Raw genomic sequence first — 15,537 nt, forward strand, 5'->3', positions numbered from 1 at the left:
TGTATTTTCATTTCTGGGTAATTGTTTTTTTGTGTGTGTTTTGTTTTGTTTTTTGGGGGACAGAGCATATACATTTGTGTGCAGAGAAGGAGAGAGAAAGAGAATCCCGAGCAGGCTCTGCACACGGCGCCTGATGTAGGGCTTGATCTCATGACTGTGAGATCATGACCTGAGCCCAAATCAAGAGTCTTTTGGGTGCTCAACCGACTGAGCCACCCAGGCTCCCCTGGGCAACTCGTAAAAATGTGTATAAGTGGGGTGCCTGGGTGGCTCAGTCGGTTGGGCGTCTGACTTCGGCTCAGGTCGTGATCTCACGGTTCGTGGGTTCGAGCCCCGCGTCGGGCTCTGTGCTGACAGCTCAGAGCCTAGAGCCTGTTTCAGATTCTGTGTCTCCCTCTCTCTCTGACCCTCTCTTGCTCACGCTGTCTTTCTCCCTCTCTCTTAGAAATAAAAAATATTACAAAAATAAATAAAAATGTATATAAGCAGTAGAGAGGGCCATTAATACTAGGATGCATGGAACTTTCCATCGCGATCCCTGAGTCTCTCACTGTGCATGGCGTCTTCGGGAGGCTGAGTTTTGTCCTGAGCTCAAGTCCTACAGTAACATGTTTGGTTTCTTTAAAGCAGAGCCGTCGCTCTGCCAACAACTTACCTTCCCCTTTGTCCTCTCTGGTGACTTCATTTTGTTTCTAAACCGACTGTACTAAAACGTCAGGTCCCAGCTTCCCTTCCCCACGCCCAGACAGACTCCTAGAAAGTCACTTTGTAATAAAGCTCCAGGCCTATTTCAGATACACATGGCTTTGCTGTCGGTTCCAGAAACAAGGGGAAAAAAAAGTCTAGAGGTCTCCAAAAAGCTTTGCCACTAAATCCTTGAGACTCCGGTAACAAAACCCACAGGAGGCTCCCACTGAGTTATTGTTCACTTGGGATTTGTGGGGGGGGGGGGGGCNAAACTGGACATAGGCTTATGCAGGTAAACAGGTGGGTTTTGTGTTATAGTCTCTTCTCTTTGTCCTTGGTTACAAAGGCCAGGTATTGTGTGAGCCTGTCCCACATGCGATCCTCAGGACGTGGAAACTGGCTCAGCAAAGTTAGAAGAATCCCAGCAAAGGCAGGTTCCCAAGGGATAACCAGAGGGCATCCAAGATGGATGGCGCCCCTTCCTTCAGGATTTTTCCACTGTTTATGTAAAGACTGCATTTTTAGGATAGGTAGTGTATATATACGTTTCAGGATCAGGAAACTGTCAAGGTGGAGGAGACCTTAGAGGTTCTGAATCCAGTACCCACACCGTCTGGGGTGTGTGGCTTCAGCTACTGAGCCCTCCTTTGTGGGAAGCGTGAGCCTTACTAGGTGGCGTGTTGTGTTTCGTTGATTGTTCATGAATTCTCTGTCCCAGAATGAAAGCAACCTTATTCTGTGCACTGATTCTGCCCAAGGGTGTACATCTGAATCTCTACTCCTTCTTCCACAGGAAAGTCACCATGATATCTTCCCAAATAGTTGTCTTTTTAAAACTTAGAGCCCCAGAATTCTTCTACTGTGCGTGGAATGATGCGGGTGGCAGACCAGTGTCCAAACCGATTTGCAGTTTGTTTAAGATGTGGTGCTTAGAACTGGATAGATTACTCCAAATTAACAGGCCAGCGTATGGGTTTAGGGGAAGGAGGGAAAGGCTGCTTGGATCAGAAGATCTATCATTTGTGTAGACCAGGAGTATTGGAATTTCCGATAGTTGGGTGATATCATCCAATGACTTCAGCTATCCGATCCACCACCTCTTCGAGTTCTTTTTAAAGTAAATTGCTTTTGTGTCAAGAAGTCCCGTCTTAGCCATGTGTAGGCAATTTTTAACCAAATTTTTAAAACCTTAACTGTGAACACTTATAATAAACAGCACCATTAATAATGATAGATGACTTTCATCAGAATCACATGGTGGTTAAGAACCTAGCTCTTGAACCAGACTCCCTATAGGTTCAAATCCTGTCTCTGTTGCTTCTTACTATATGACCTTGAGATAATTCACTGTGATCGTGCCTGTAAATGAGAGCTCTTTTTATCCACTTTGTTAGACTCCTACCAAGCTCTTCAACAGGGAGTACCCTACTTAACCTGGCTACAACTTGAAGAATACTATTATTCCTTCTTTTTTCAGATCTAGGAACTGAAGCTCAGAATAGTTATGTAACTTTTCAGGGTTATATCGCTGCTGAGTGGTGTGTTAGGAATTTGAACGTAGGCCTGTCTGATGCCAAGGGACTGGCACACTACTTAGCTCTATGATATTATTATTATCTGTTCTTTGTATTAGTATTTTCTTTTTTTTTTTTAATGTGTATTATTTTTTGAGAGAGAGAGACACACACACACACAAAATCTGAAGCAGTCTGCAGGCTCTGAGCTGTCAGCACAGAGCCCAACGTGGGGCTCGAACTCACGAACTGCGGGATCATGACCTCAGCCAAAGTTGGACGCTCAACCGACTGAGCCACCCAGGTGCCCCTGTATTAGTATTTTCTGACCCATCCTTTTAACTGTTGTCTATCTTTTAAAAAACTGTTTTATTAAATATTTAGCTTATACAAAGGATATTTGTAACGTATATAAATTCAGAGATTGAAAAATAACACACATGCATTGCCCAACCTGAAATATGAAATACCATCAGCATCTGTAAATATTCCCTCCTTGTCCCTCAGAGCCTGCCAACCCCTACCCAGGGGGATAACCGTAATTCTGAATTTGGGGACTATCACTTGTTAGCCTTTTAAGTTGATTTTCCATGTATAAATATATTCCTAAACAATATATTTTCATATAACTGTCTAAGTCGAATAAGCATAACACACAAGATGTGGCCATGAAATAACTTTATTATTTTGCTTCCTGTGGCCCCCTTACATCAGCTCTGTGATTAGTTCTTGCCATGCCCTCCATGAAGACACAGGCATTCCCCGTGACTCATCTTGTCCCTTTTGGGTCATAAAAATCTCACTTCAAGTAGGAAAACAAAGCCACACAAACAGAATACTCATTTTAAAATGCTTGACTTCATGTACTAATCAAACTTTAATCTTGCTTTAGAATTGAGGCCCTTGACCTTAGTAAGGCCTGTCTCCCCTCCCTGTTCCCTGCCCCCGGACCATCAGGAGTATTGCAGGCCATCCCCAAGCCATTGTTCTTTCATGTGTATTTGAAAATCGGCTGGTTGACGTTATGTACATACAGAGTTTGGGTTTCAATTGGAGGGACGCATTTTCGGATCTTGATGCTGTAATGGTAGTGGCTCCCCCTTGACCGTAGGTTTCTGGGCACTTCTCTGCGTGAACAAGGACCCTCTGTGCTGTGTACAAAGCTCTCAAGTAGTAGAAGCTCTCTGTCTGTCCCACTCCGCCAGCTGCTCTTTATTTATGTTTTGAATTAATACATTTTATTTTTTAGATCTTTATGTATTCAGTTCACAGAAAAATTGATTGGGAAGTACAGGGTTTCCAAAAACTCCTATCCCCTGCACACAGTTTCCTGTTATTCACGTTGTTTAGGAATTTATTTATTCAAGTGTGGCACACTTGAAACAATGAGCCAATGGTATTAAATCTGTTAGTATCAACTGAAGTCCATAGTTTATGTGATGGTTCACCTTGGTGTGCAGGCTGTGGGTTTTGACTCCTGTATGATGAAGTCTACCCACCATTATAGTATTATACATAGTAGTTTCATTGTCCTAAACATTCCCTGTGCTCCTCCTTTTCATTCGTCCTTTCCCCGAGCCCCCGGTACCCTCTGGTAGTTTTACTGCTCCCATAGCTTTACCTTTTCCAGAATGTCATAGCTGTGATCATACAGAATGTAGCCTTTTCCGATTGGCTTCTTTCACTTAGCATTATGCTTTTAAGATTTTTCATGGTGGGGCGCCTGGGTGGCTCAGTCAGTTAAGCGTCCGACTTCAGCTCACATCATGATCTCACGGTTCATGGGTTCGAGCCCCACGTTGGGCTCTGTGCTGCCAGCTCAGAGCCTGGAGGCTGTCTCGTATTCTATGTCTCCCTCTCTCCCTGCCTCTCCCCTGCTCACACTGCCTCTCTCTCTCTCAGAAATAAATAAAACAAAAGATTTTTCATGGCTAACTAGTTCACCCACTCCTTTTTATAGTCGCTAAAAACCATTATCCGTAGTGACGTCCTGTTGTCTGGTTGCAGTACGGTTATTTATCCATCCACCTCTTGAAGGACATCTTGGTTGCTTCCGAGTTTGGGCAATCGTGAATTAAGCTCCTATAACTATCTTAGCTATTTAGTTTTGATCTCTCGGGTCCTCTAAAATGAGACACTGAACAAAAGTCTCATCATGCGTAACAGTCCAAAATTCCATCTGTGAAGAAATCTGACTCCCAGGAACAGGAAGATGAATTCAGGCGACATTTTAAGGGTCAGACATAAGTGGTTCTCTGAGGGGAAGACGCGCAGGAGGAAGAAGGAGAAGGGTGGCCGTGAGGTGAGAGAAGGACCAGAGACAGATAGGAGCTTCAGTATTATTACAATGAAATCATTAATTTCCGCTTCTGGAGGAGACACCTCTCTGCCTTCGGGATCTCGCCCAGGGCACATCCCGAAGATGGTTTCTTCAGGGAGCTCCTGATTGTTCCGTTGTGGCAGGCCTCTCGCTGTGGCTGTCACGGACAGAGTCCCGGGGACAGGCTTTTCTCTCCTGTGGGATTTAGGGTCGTGCCCTGGAGAAAAGCTCAAGTTCAAATAGGCAGGTACTAAGAAATCAAGATGCTTGTTTTGAAGTCCCTCAAGAAGAGTGACAGGGTGGGGACCCCAGTGGCTCAGTGGATCAAGCCTCCGAATTCCGCTTGGGTCGTGATCTCACGGTTCGTGAGTTCGGGCCCCACGTCAGGCTCTGTCCCTGGAGCCTGCTTCAGATTCGGTGTCTCCTTCTCTCTCTAACCCTCCCCCACCTACGCTTTCTCTCTCTCTCTCAAGACTAAATAATAAACATTAAAAAAATTTAAAAAGAGTGACACAAAAACCATCAAGAAGGAAGACTTTTGGGAGCTCGGCGATAAGGATGGAAAAGCAGTGAGGCGTTTTACAGACTTTTCTGAGGTGGGGATCTGGGAAGTAAATTGGGGCTCTTTTGACTGAAATTCATGACCTGAATACTCAGAGTAAATACATACTTTACCATGAATCCTGTGGTGTGTTGTCTAAATCCTCCTCAAATGTGTATTAGACTAATCAACCACAGGGCTGTTATGATTCACAGTTTTTACTTTTTACATGTAACAGCTTTATTGCTGTTTTTAATGAGCTCATTTTAATCGGAAGATTTGGTAATTTTTAGTCAACTTACAGAGCCGGGCAGCCATCACAACAGTCTAATTTTGAACCGCTTCTAGCATCCTCGAAAGAAACCTCAGGGCCATTTCCAGGCAGCACGTGTTTCTTCCCCTGGCCCTTGGCAACCACTGACCTGCTTTTTGCCTCTATGGATTTGCTCTCTGGTCATCTATGTGTGTCCCCAGAAGCAAACGGTATGTGGGCTTCGCGTCCGTCTTCTTCTGCTTGGCCCTTTGAGGTTTTTCTGAGCCTCTGAGGTTGATCCATCTTGTAGCAGTGGTTTTTTTCCTACAATTAAAATAAGTGACTTTGTGCTATGTGACTCACGTCTTCAATACATCGGAGTTTACTCTTGCTTTTAAAAGATAACACGGAAGGATCCTTTTGTACTGTGGTGGTGCATTTGTTTCTAACTCTTCTAGGAATTTAATTTCAGAAGGACATTCAAAACCTCATCATCCAAAAGAGTTTGATCTTCCTGTGACTGGGCCCCCGAGCCCTCTTGTGATTGGAAAGCTGCGCGCTAACTAGGCGGCTGTAAATATTTTGCCCATGACCATAAAGGGCACTTGGTCCCACAGAGAACAGTACATTCTTGAGACTAGCCTGGGGACAAATGTCTGCTCGAGCGCTTTCTCCTCTGCACCGGGGCGGGCGGGGCGATCCGCCAGCGCGGTCCCTGGAATCAGCGCTGGCCTTGACCTTGGTCACAGACCACGTTCCCAATTTTTATCCTTACCTGTTCTTGGACGTTCAGTGTTGGAACGCTCCTGCGACTTTCCGTGTGTGTGCACATTGGGGAAGAAGATGAAGATCAAGATTTAATAGGTGCAGGGAGTAGGAGGAAGAATCTTGGAAAATAATAGATAATAGGTCCAATATTCCTCCTCAGAAGACGTAGGTAGAAGACAATGACAGGTCTCTCATTAGGCAAGGTCTTTTTTTTTTCTTTTTTCTTTTTTCTTTTGTTCTTCTCTTTTTTACATTTCCTATTTTGGGGAGATAAAAACGTTTCAGCAAAGGTAGCACAGCACTCATGAGAGGCCAGAATCATGTCACGAACGCCGTTTATTTTGCAAACTAAAGGATGATGTAAAGCTGAAGCAGGCCACGCGTGTGCCCAGTGTGCTGCGAGTTGACAAGGAAACGGTGAACCCTAGCTCACAAGGTCATAAATAGCTCCTAGAATTAGGCTGTGATTTTTATTACTTGAGGGTTTCAGAGGAACTAATATTTGGAGTTGCCACTCTTCCGCACGCCATGCCCTTCCCCACCAAAGTGTAAAGAACCATCCCATGGAGGATAAAAATCGGTGCCTGGGTAATCATTTAAGAGAAGAGGAAGAGAGGCACCTGGGTAGCTCGGTCAGTGAAGCATCCGACTTGGGCTCAGGTCATGATCTCACAGTTTGTGGGTTCAAGCTCCGCTTCAGGCTCTGTGCTGACAGCTAGCTCGGAGCCTGGAGCCTGTCTTCTGATTCTGTGTCTCCCGTTCTCTCTCTGACCCTCCCCCGCTCATGCTCTGTCTCTCTCTTTCAAAAATAAACATTAAAAATATTTTAAGGGAAAAGGAAGAAATACCCATAATACAGCGCTTCAACTTCTTCCACATCTTTTTTCCGAATTCCACACAAAGAAGCCTTCATTTCATAAAGTCTGTTTTGGTAACTGGCTCGTCAGGTGTCAGATCAAGACACGGGATCACACTCCTGTGGCCCTTCACATGTTGCCGTCCACATCGCTCCTGAGGATTAGACGTGGTGTTCGGGTCTCTGGGTGTTACACGTAGATGGACAGGCACACGTGTGTTGGCAGGGTAGGACTCCGAAGAGCCTTCCCTTCCTCTCATGGCTGACTCCTGAAGTCAGGAATTGGGATTCATTTCTGTGGCTTCAATTTGATGGGCCCACCAATTTTCAGACTTCTCTTTTTCTTGGTAGATGCATGGAAAAGAAGCTGCAGAGCCTCTTTTCTGATATTATAACGTGCAGGCAATTCACAGGAAGAATTTGGTAGTCTCTCTCACAGCTGGGTAAGTTTACCTTGTAGGCATCCAGCCCTAATGTCTACAAAGAGACTCTGAATATCTCGTTAAATATTTATTGAGCTGTTATTAGGTGCCAGACACCGGGCTATGTACACGCTGCGGTCAGGGGTGACTAAGACAGGCCCCTCCTTCAAGGGGTGGTGGGGGGGAGTGTGTCACGCACAAACCTAACTTCATGTAATGGTGTGTGTTAGGTGCAGTCTGCCACTGTATCATGGTTTTGCCCAGGACCTGTCACTTTGCAGATGCCGTCGGGGAAATTTCACTTCCTGAGCTGCCTCTCAGAGGTGACAGTGGCAGGAGGCAGGTCACCGAGTGTCTCGTGTGGAATACTAACCAGCAGCTGCCTGGAGCACCTGTTGTGTGTCAGGCACTACTGCGTGAATAATAGTACTTAATCCTTGCGCAACCCTGTCAGGTATCTGGTACTGTTACCCCCACTGCGCAGATGAGAAGTCTGAGGGAGCTTTGTGCTCAGGGATATTTATAGGATAATTATGAATTTTCCTGACTCAGATATATTTTGGAAAATTTTAATTCATTTAACAGTAAATTCGAAATTGGCTTTTTGTTCCTTGCCTTTTTTTTTTTAAGCCAGAGCATTTTTTTTTAACGTAGCAAAATGCACGTGTCCTAAAGTTTAACGTTTTAACCACCGTTAAGTGTACAGGGCAGTGGCACTAAGCACACAATAATCACGTCGGTGTGCCGTCACCTCTACCATCCCTCTCCCGAACACTTCCATCGTCCCAGATTTAGCCTCTCCACCCTGTAAACACCACCTCCCCATTCCTCCTCCACCCCCGCAAAAGCCCTGGTAACCACCATTCTGTTTTCTGTCTCCATGAACTTGGCTACTCTGAGTACCTCAGTGTAATCGGAATCCTACAGCATTTGACCTTCTCTGCCTGGCCCTCTTCACTCGGGCGCAGCGTCCTCAGCGGCCATCCCTGTTGAGTCACAGTGCAGAACTGCCTGCCTTTTTACAGCTGCTAATGTTCTGTGGTGTGGACAGACCAAGTTTTGTGGACCCCTTCATCTGTTGATGGTTTTGGGTTGCTTCCCACCTTTTGGTGACTCTGAATAATGGTGCTACAAACACGGGTGTACAGTGGTCTCTTCAAGACCTTGCTTTCGGTTCGTTTGGGGGTCTCCCTAGGTGTGGAGTTCCTGGATCCTATGGGAAGTCTGCATTTAACTTTGTGAGGAGCCTCCACCCTGTTTTCCACAGCAGCCCTTCTGTTTTACATCCCCAACGAGCAGTGCACAGCGCGGTCCAGTTTTTCCACCTCCTCGCCAACCCTTGCTGTTTTCTGTGTTTTGGATAAAAGCCCTCCTTAATGGGTATAAGGTCGAAAGCACTGTTTTTTTTTTTTTTAAATAAAAACACACCTCCTAAAAAGAACGCGAACTTTACATGACTTGGAAAGACAAATCACGGAGCTTTAAATTTTCTGCTTTCGGGAGCCTGCTTACCCCAGCCTTCCCCAAGGTGCGAACTGGCCAAGAGGCGCTTGAGCTGTGACCAGATCACCTAACACAGAGGCTGCCTCCGTCACATTTTCCCGTGTATCTTAGGGCCCAGCCTGTGCCGTGGGTGAGGTGGTGGGAGGTGGTTGTGAGCATTGACAACATCTGGCCTGTAGACTTTCTCGTTGATTCTATCATCAGGAGTGATTTCGAGGAAACACGTGATTTTGAGCAGCACGCCCTGATGGGGAGCTTTTAAGCAGCTCTCAGCTGGGCAGTGGCGCACCTTGTTCTTATTGTCTGTCAATCATCTTGAGACTGGAATTCCTCCGTCAGCAAGCTGGAGGAAGGCGGTTAATGTCAAGTGAGGCTCAGAGTTGCTGAGTGTGTTTAGAATCAAGGACACCGTGGCCTCTCAGAAGAGTGAGGGCTTCTGGGAGGAAGCGCCTTTATTCCCGTGATGGCTCATAGTAGGTTCAGCGGCCCATCGGGATGGATAACACACGCTCCGGATTCCTGTGGGTTAGATGCGTGGTGGGTTCGACTCCAGACTGTTCTACTGTGGAAGAGAAGAGAACATGCCTGAGGAAGACAGGAGTTAAAGAGCATAATTTCATAATCTCCCAGGCGGAGAGACCAGTAGAGCCCGAGTTCTCCCTTAGGCATTTTGCCTTCCTGTCTGGACGGTGGTTCACACTGGCTACTCCCAGCGATTAGGTCACGAGGGGCCGGGTGGAGGTGGCACACATTCCGGATTGATGTTTAGCCACACATAGGTTTAACTCTGTGGTTCAGAGGATCCCCAGACTTTCTCAGTCCACGCTCCCTAGTGTCTTCAGTGAGCCTTCTACAGACCCCCTGGGCCGAACTTCACTTACCTAAGTAGGATGTTTCTAAGTGTAGAGAGAACGCAGGAGAACGTTGAAGAAAAGCTTCAACTTCTCCCAAAGTGATTGTGCCTGGTGCAATTTGAAGTCACATGGAGGTCTCGAGATGAGCAGTCACTCCACTGATTAGAAGGCTGCATATAGGTGGTTCTGATGATGTTTTTTTTTAACTAGAGTTCACAGCATTCCTAGAAAATAGGACTCTCGCATTATGTTCATGCTGTTTCCTGGACAAGATGGTAAGTCCACAGAGCAGGCTCACGCTGACCGTGGTTTCTTGGGCCTCGCGCAGTGTTAGAAGGCCCCCGGGCCGTATGTGTGGGTCTGGTGCAGGGAGAAACGTCGCTAATTGCCACCTTAGGGAGACGAGAGCCGTGCTTAGGATCGAGCGGATTTTAGGAAGTCGGCTGGGAAATGCATAGTAATCACAGTCATATCACCAGTAGGTGTTTGAAAGGACCCTTTCATGCTTCTCTCTGAGGCTGGACACGTAGGCAGTAGTTAGACAGTCCGAGAGTCTCCAGTGGACACAGAGATGAGACTTGTCGCTTCACTTAATCTTTTACTATCGAAAGGTCGGTGCTTTGATTGAAACTGGATTGTAGGGTGAGCGAATTGAAGGTGAAAAGATGGTTCTTGCCAAAGGCCGATCAGTGAGATAAAGCGAGGGTCTTCGTCACGAGGGGCTCGTCCCGGCGTCCGGATGCTGACCTGCGGAACAGGGAAGACACGAATCTCTAGACCGTCTGCCGTTTCCGTTTCAGTTCCCTCTTCCAGACCCCTTGTCTCCGGCAGTCACTTAGGGGTGCTTACCGGCCCCGCCTCGTGTGACTCCCCGTGCAGAGTGACAGGGTAACCAGGGTAGTCGGCCTCAGCGTGCCCACCAGCGTGGTGCCAGCGCAGCGGATTGTGATGGGAAAGCCCTCGTCTCCCCTCCGGGTCTGCTCCCCTCTGGCCTCGGGCAGTTCAGTGAACGGCACAAGCATCTGTCCCAGCTCGTCACCTAGTCGTACCCGCCTCCCTCCCCTCGCGCCGCACACCCAGCCAGTCACCAGGCCCCAGCGTTCCGCGCCCGTCCCCGGCTCACAGCCCCCGCTGAGAGCCCAGGCCACGGTGGTCCCACGCCACGTAATTGCCTCCTCGGCCTCTGGTCTTGCTGCCCCCGGATCCTTGTAGGCCACCTGCTGCTGACGGCTCCCCCGACGCTCACAGTAAACCCTGAAACCCCAGCATGGCTCACAAGGCCCTAGCCTGTCCTTGCCTCCCCCGCCCCCCGCCCCGCCCCCGGTCCTCGGCCAGGTCGGTGCCTCCACCTTCAGTCATCTGTCCGGTCCCAGGTCCCAGTGTCCTGTCAGTTCCTGAAGGAGGCCCGTTCAGGCGGCGAAACACTGCAGAGCTCATTACAATTCCTTTTTTTTTTTTTTTAAGTTTACTTACTTATTTTGAGAGAGTCAGAGACCATGCAAATGGGGGGGGGGACAGAGATAGAAGGAGAGGGGATTCCAAGAAGGCTCTGCGCAGAGCCCGATACCCCGGCTCAAACTCAGGAAACCACAAAACCCTGACCTGAGCCGAAACCAAGAGCTGGACGCTCAACTGACCGAGCCACCCGAGCGCCCCACAGTTGCTTATTTAATTATACAGTTGACCCTTGAACAACATGGGGTCTAGGGGCAACCAATGCCTAACACAGTCAGAAATCTGCATGTAACTTTGGATTCCCATAAGCTTAACTACTAATCAGCTACTCTTGGAAAAAAAAATTTTTTTAATTTCTCATTTTTGAGAGAGTGAGCAGGGAAGGAGCAGAGAGAGAGGGGGGATAGAGGATCTGAAGCGGACACTGTGCTGACAGCAGACAGCCCGATGTGGGGCTCGAATCCATAAACCATGAGATCATGACCTGGGCTGAAGCTGGATGCTTAGCTGGCTGAGCCCCCAGGCGCCCCACTAATAGCCTACTCTTGACCAGAAGCCTGACTGACAGCATACACAGTCAGCCAGCACATATTTGCTATGTTATGTGTGTCATGTACTGTATTCTTACAGTAAAGTAAGCTAGAGAAAAGAATATGTTATTAAGCAAATGGTAAGAAGAGAAAATAGTTACATTATTGTACTGCATCGTTCGAAAAAAGCCCGTGCATGAGTGGCCCTGCGCAGTTCAGATGTGTGTTGTTCGAGATTCAGCTGCGGCTCTTTGCTCAGCTGGAGAATGGCCTGTGGTGGCCGAGACGGGGTGTGCTGTCCGCCCCTCCAACCCCGTGTGTCCCCCAACACTGGCCGGACCAAGGAAGCACTTACTGAACGAACGAACGAACGAATGAATGATGCCTAAGAGGTTCTTTCCTGTTAAAAGACAAAAGCTTTGAACCTGACCACAGGGACTTCCTTTCCATCGAGGCCATCCGTGTTTCTTTCTAATTTACACGCACTCCGGTGATGATGGCNATTCGGAAAGAAACGTACCAGCGGACTTTTGGCAGGTTATTTATTTATTTTTCCTGCGGGGGAGCCGTGAAGCAGGATTGTTTTGAAATGAAATGCAGATATCGATCTGTTGGTCACACTGATGCACACACTTGCACGGCTACCTCTCCAGACCCTGAAACAACGAGAGGGCAGGCTTCGATTTGTGCCCAGGAAGGGTCGGGCTCCCAGACCTTCTTCCTTAGAGGTAACTGCTTGGCTGGACCACTCCTGAGCCCTGAAACCGCTGCCCACCGGGGAAACAACCACCAAACAAGACAAGCTTGGGATGTCGAGAGGCGGTGAACACAAGGAGCGTGGCCGGCAGGCTAGGGTAGGGTTACTGAGCTCAAGGCAGGCCCGACCTTAGTGTAGTAGCGAGTTCTGGCCACAGCGACGGGACCACGGGTTTATTTCTGTGCACCGGCTTGCGTGGCTTTGTCCTGTCTCCGTGGCATCGAGGACATTCCTGGACTGAGAAATCAGAGGAAGGTGGCCAAGAGGCAGAAGTAACCTCTTACGTAATGGAACGTGTCGGGGACGGGGGGGGGGAGGGGAGCAGCTCACAGAGGACGAGCGTAAAGAGAAGAAGGTCGAACCCTGAAGACAAGTGCTCCTATATCCAAATATCACCAGGGTCTTTCTTGTGTAGGAAGGAGAGTGCGAAGCTCTTCTTCCTTTACTTTTTCCACTTCTACCATTTGAGTCCCTAAGCCAAAGAAATCGGGCTCATCTTTTCATTAATTGCTATTATTAATTTAGTTTAATGTAGTAGGACTTTCAGTTATTAATATAGCAGCCCCATTACTTTTGGAAACACAGTTTGTTGATGTTACGAATTGAGGGGGATCGGGCAGATAATAGACGAATCTTGGACGAAAATGTGTTTTAAATTCTGAACAGTTGACTTCTAAATTGACCTTTAGCATATGACTTGTCAAAATTTTGAGACTTCTCTTACTTATATCTCAGTGTCAGGGTAAGGGAGAGTCCTAAGGTAGAGATCATGCATGTGTATGGGGAAAAGTTAGAGCCGACGTGAAAATGAAATGATGGGATTTAATATATATTTGGTTCCAGATCCATCCGGGGGGAATTATCCACATTTAGGTTTTCTTTGGCTGGTCCTCACACACCCATCTGGCAATGACCTTTGAATTGGCAGGATGTGCTTCTATTTGTGAGTCCCAAACCACTGACCTATGCACGTGGCACCTTTTCTGCACCCACAAGGGCTGCATGAGATCTCTTCCCTTTGCCTGAGTCCAGATGTGTATATCATAGTCTTAAGTCCATTCAGTTTACATCAGAGTATGTCACTTCTTTTTGATGTAGAAATTTTGAGCTGGAATTCCATTTCCTATTCCTATTTTTTATACTAACCTGTAAACTGTGTGCTTTACAATGAAGGGTGCCCTGCTAGAAGTATGGTTAATGTTTCAGTGAGAATGTTCCACTTACAATGTCATTTACTTCTCACAGCAACCCTGTGAAATGCTCCCAGGGAGATGTTAGGACCACACTGGGAAATCTGAGGTCGGGATGGGATGCAAATGGCCCAGGTTCCCAAAGGTTGTAAAAGGCAAAGAACCCAAACCCAGGAATTCAGGGACTGGGCTCGATGCCCTTTCTCACCTAACCTGCCTTCAGCTGTAGCTCTCTGAGGTGTGGACTTACTAGAGGGATGCTTCCCGGCTTTTGTCTCGTCAGCCCTGGCTTCTTTCAACTGCTGTCAGAAGGCAAATCTGTCTATTTCCTTTCCTCCTGGCCTGGACTCAGAGAGCAACTCGTGTTTCACCTTGTATGTGATTCCACTTTCCTTTTTTTAGGTTCCAGACTGTTAAGTCTTTCTTGTTTTTTAGTTTTTTTGTTTGTTTTGTTTATTTTGTATTTCTTATTAAAAAAATTGTTAATGTTTATTTTTGAGAGAGAGAGAAACAGAGTGTGCGCAGGAGAGGGGCAGAGAGAGAGGGAGACACAGAATCATAAGCAGGCTCCAGGCCCTGAGCTGTCAGCACAGAGCCTGACATGGGGCTCGAACTCCCGAACCGTGAGATCATGACCTGAGCTGAAGTCTGAATGCTTAACTGACTGAGCCACCCAGGCACCCCAGTTTTTGTTTTTGTTTTTAGCACCTTAACTAAACTCGTTTTAAACTTTCTACAAAAAACAGAACATAGTATTCATTTCATTTCTCCTGAACCTCTGAAGTATGTATGTATGTATGTATGTATTTTGAAATGTATTTATTTTATTCTGAGAAAGGGGGGAGAGGGGCAGAGAGAGAGGGAAAGAGAGAATCCCAAGCAGGCTCTGTGCTGTCACCGTGGAGCCTGACATGGGGCTCAATCCCACGAACCTTGAGAGCATGACCTGGGCCAAGATTGAGACTCAGACGCCAAACTGACTGAGCTAGCTAGCACCTGCATCTGACGTGTTTAGAACATTACTAAGCTCTGTGTCGGGGAAACCACATCAGTAGGATGTGATGCCAGGGTATTCCCGAGTCTGATACATGCTCCTGCCGCGTTAGGCCTCCAGAAACTTCTGGCTAGAGAGAGCCGAACGTCAGATCAGGCGAACAAAACTGAGGAAACATGGTGTGACCACGGTGCTGGCCACGTCTCCCCGTAGGCACGGCGCTGGAGGCCGGGGTGCATTTGATGGGCTGTGAGGCCCCACTGGTTGACACAACAGACCTGACCGGAAAGGAAGTCAGAACCGAAAATAGAAGGAAAGGAAAATGCTCCGGGGGCAGGTGTTTGGGGCCAAGATTGTAAGGGATAGAGCTGCTTAGCGTGGTTTGTCTCTTACATTCACTGCCTTCGTGTAGGAGGCGGATCAGTGGGGGGGAGTAGATGGTAGGGACAGTCACCAGAACAGGCCGCGTCCACAGGACAGATACCAGCGAGCACCACGAACCATGCCCCGAACAAATAAGCCAAGTGACGAGGCAGCAGGCTGTGTGATCCCACGGAAGCTTCTGGCCACACTTCTTTGTGTGTAGAAAAGAATGGCGAACTCCAAAGAGGCCATCGAGGAGCCCTCGGAGTTGCCAGTGAGCCCACTTTTGGAGGACAAATATATGCAGAGAAATTGGCACTGACAGTGAAGTACTGAGAAAAACGTGCTGTTTTTTACCACCACGAGCCTTCCTTGCCACGAATCTTCTCCTCTGCCCCGCTGTCAGGTTTTCCGTGTGGTTGAGGCCAGTTGTCGTGTCTATGCCACGGGGAGTGTGAGAATATGGTTCCGTCACTCGCAGCACGAAGTTTCCTTTATGTTCCAGAACAACGTCTGAAGTCCTCAGCATC

The 15,537-nt window shown here is 47.6% G+C and overlaps 1 non-coding gene across 1 annotated transcript; it reads left to right on the forward strand.

The window, feature by feature from the left end:
• Positions 1–260: 260 nt before the first annotated feature.
• Positions 261–345, forward strand: TRNAR-UCG (transfer RNA arginine (anticodon UCG)). Its single transcript has one exon. It is a non-coding gene; the product is annotated as a tRNA-Arg (tRNA).
• Positions 346–15,537: the final 15,192 nt, after the last annotated feature.

The sequence above is a fragment of the Crocuta crocuta genome, unplaced genomic scaffold (assembly GCF_008692635.1).
Source record: "Crocuta crocuta isolate KB4526 unplaced genomic scaffold, BGI_CrCroc_1.0 scaffold258, whole genome shotgun sequence".
In the NCBI taxonomy this organism is placed as follows: domain Eukaryota; kingdom Metazoa; phylum Chordata; class Mammalia; order Carnivora; family Hyaenidae; genus Crocuta; species Crocuta crocuta.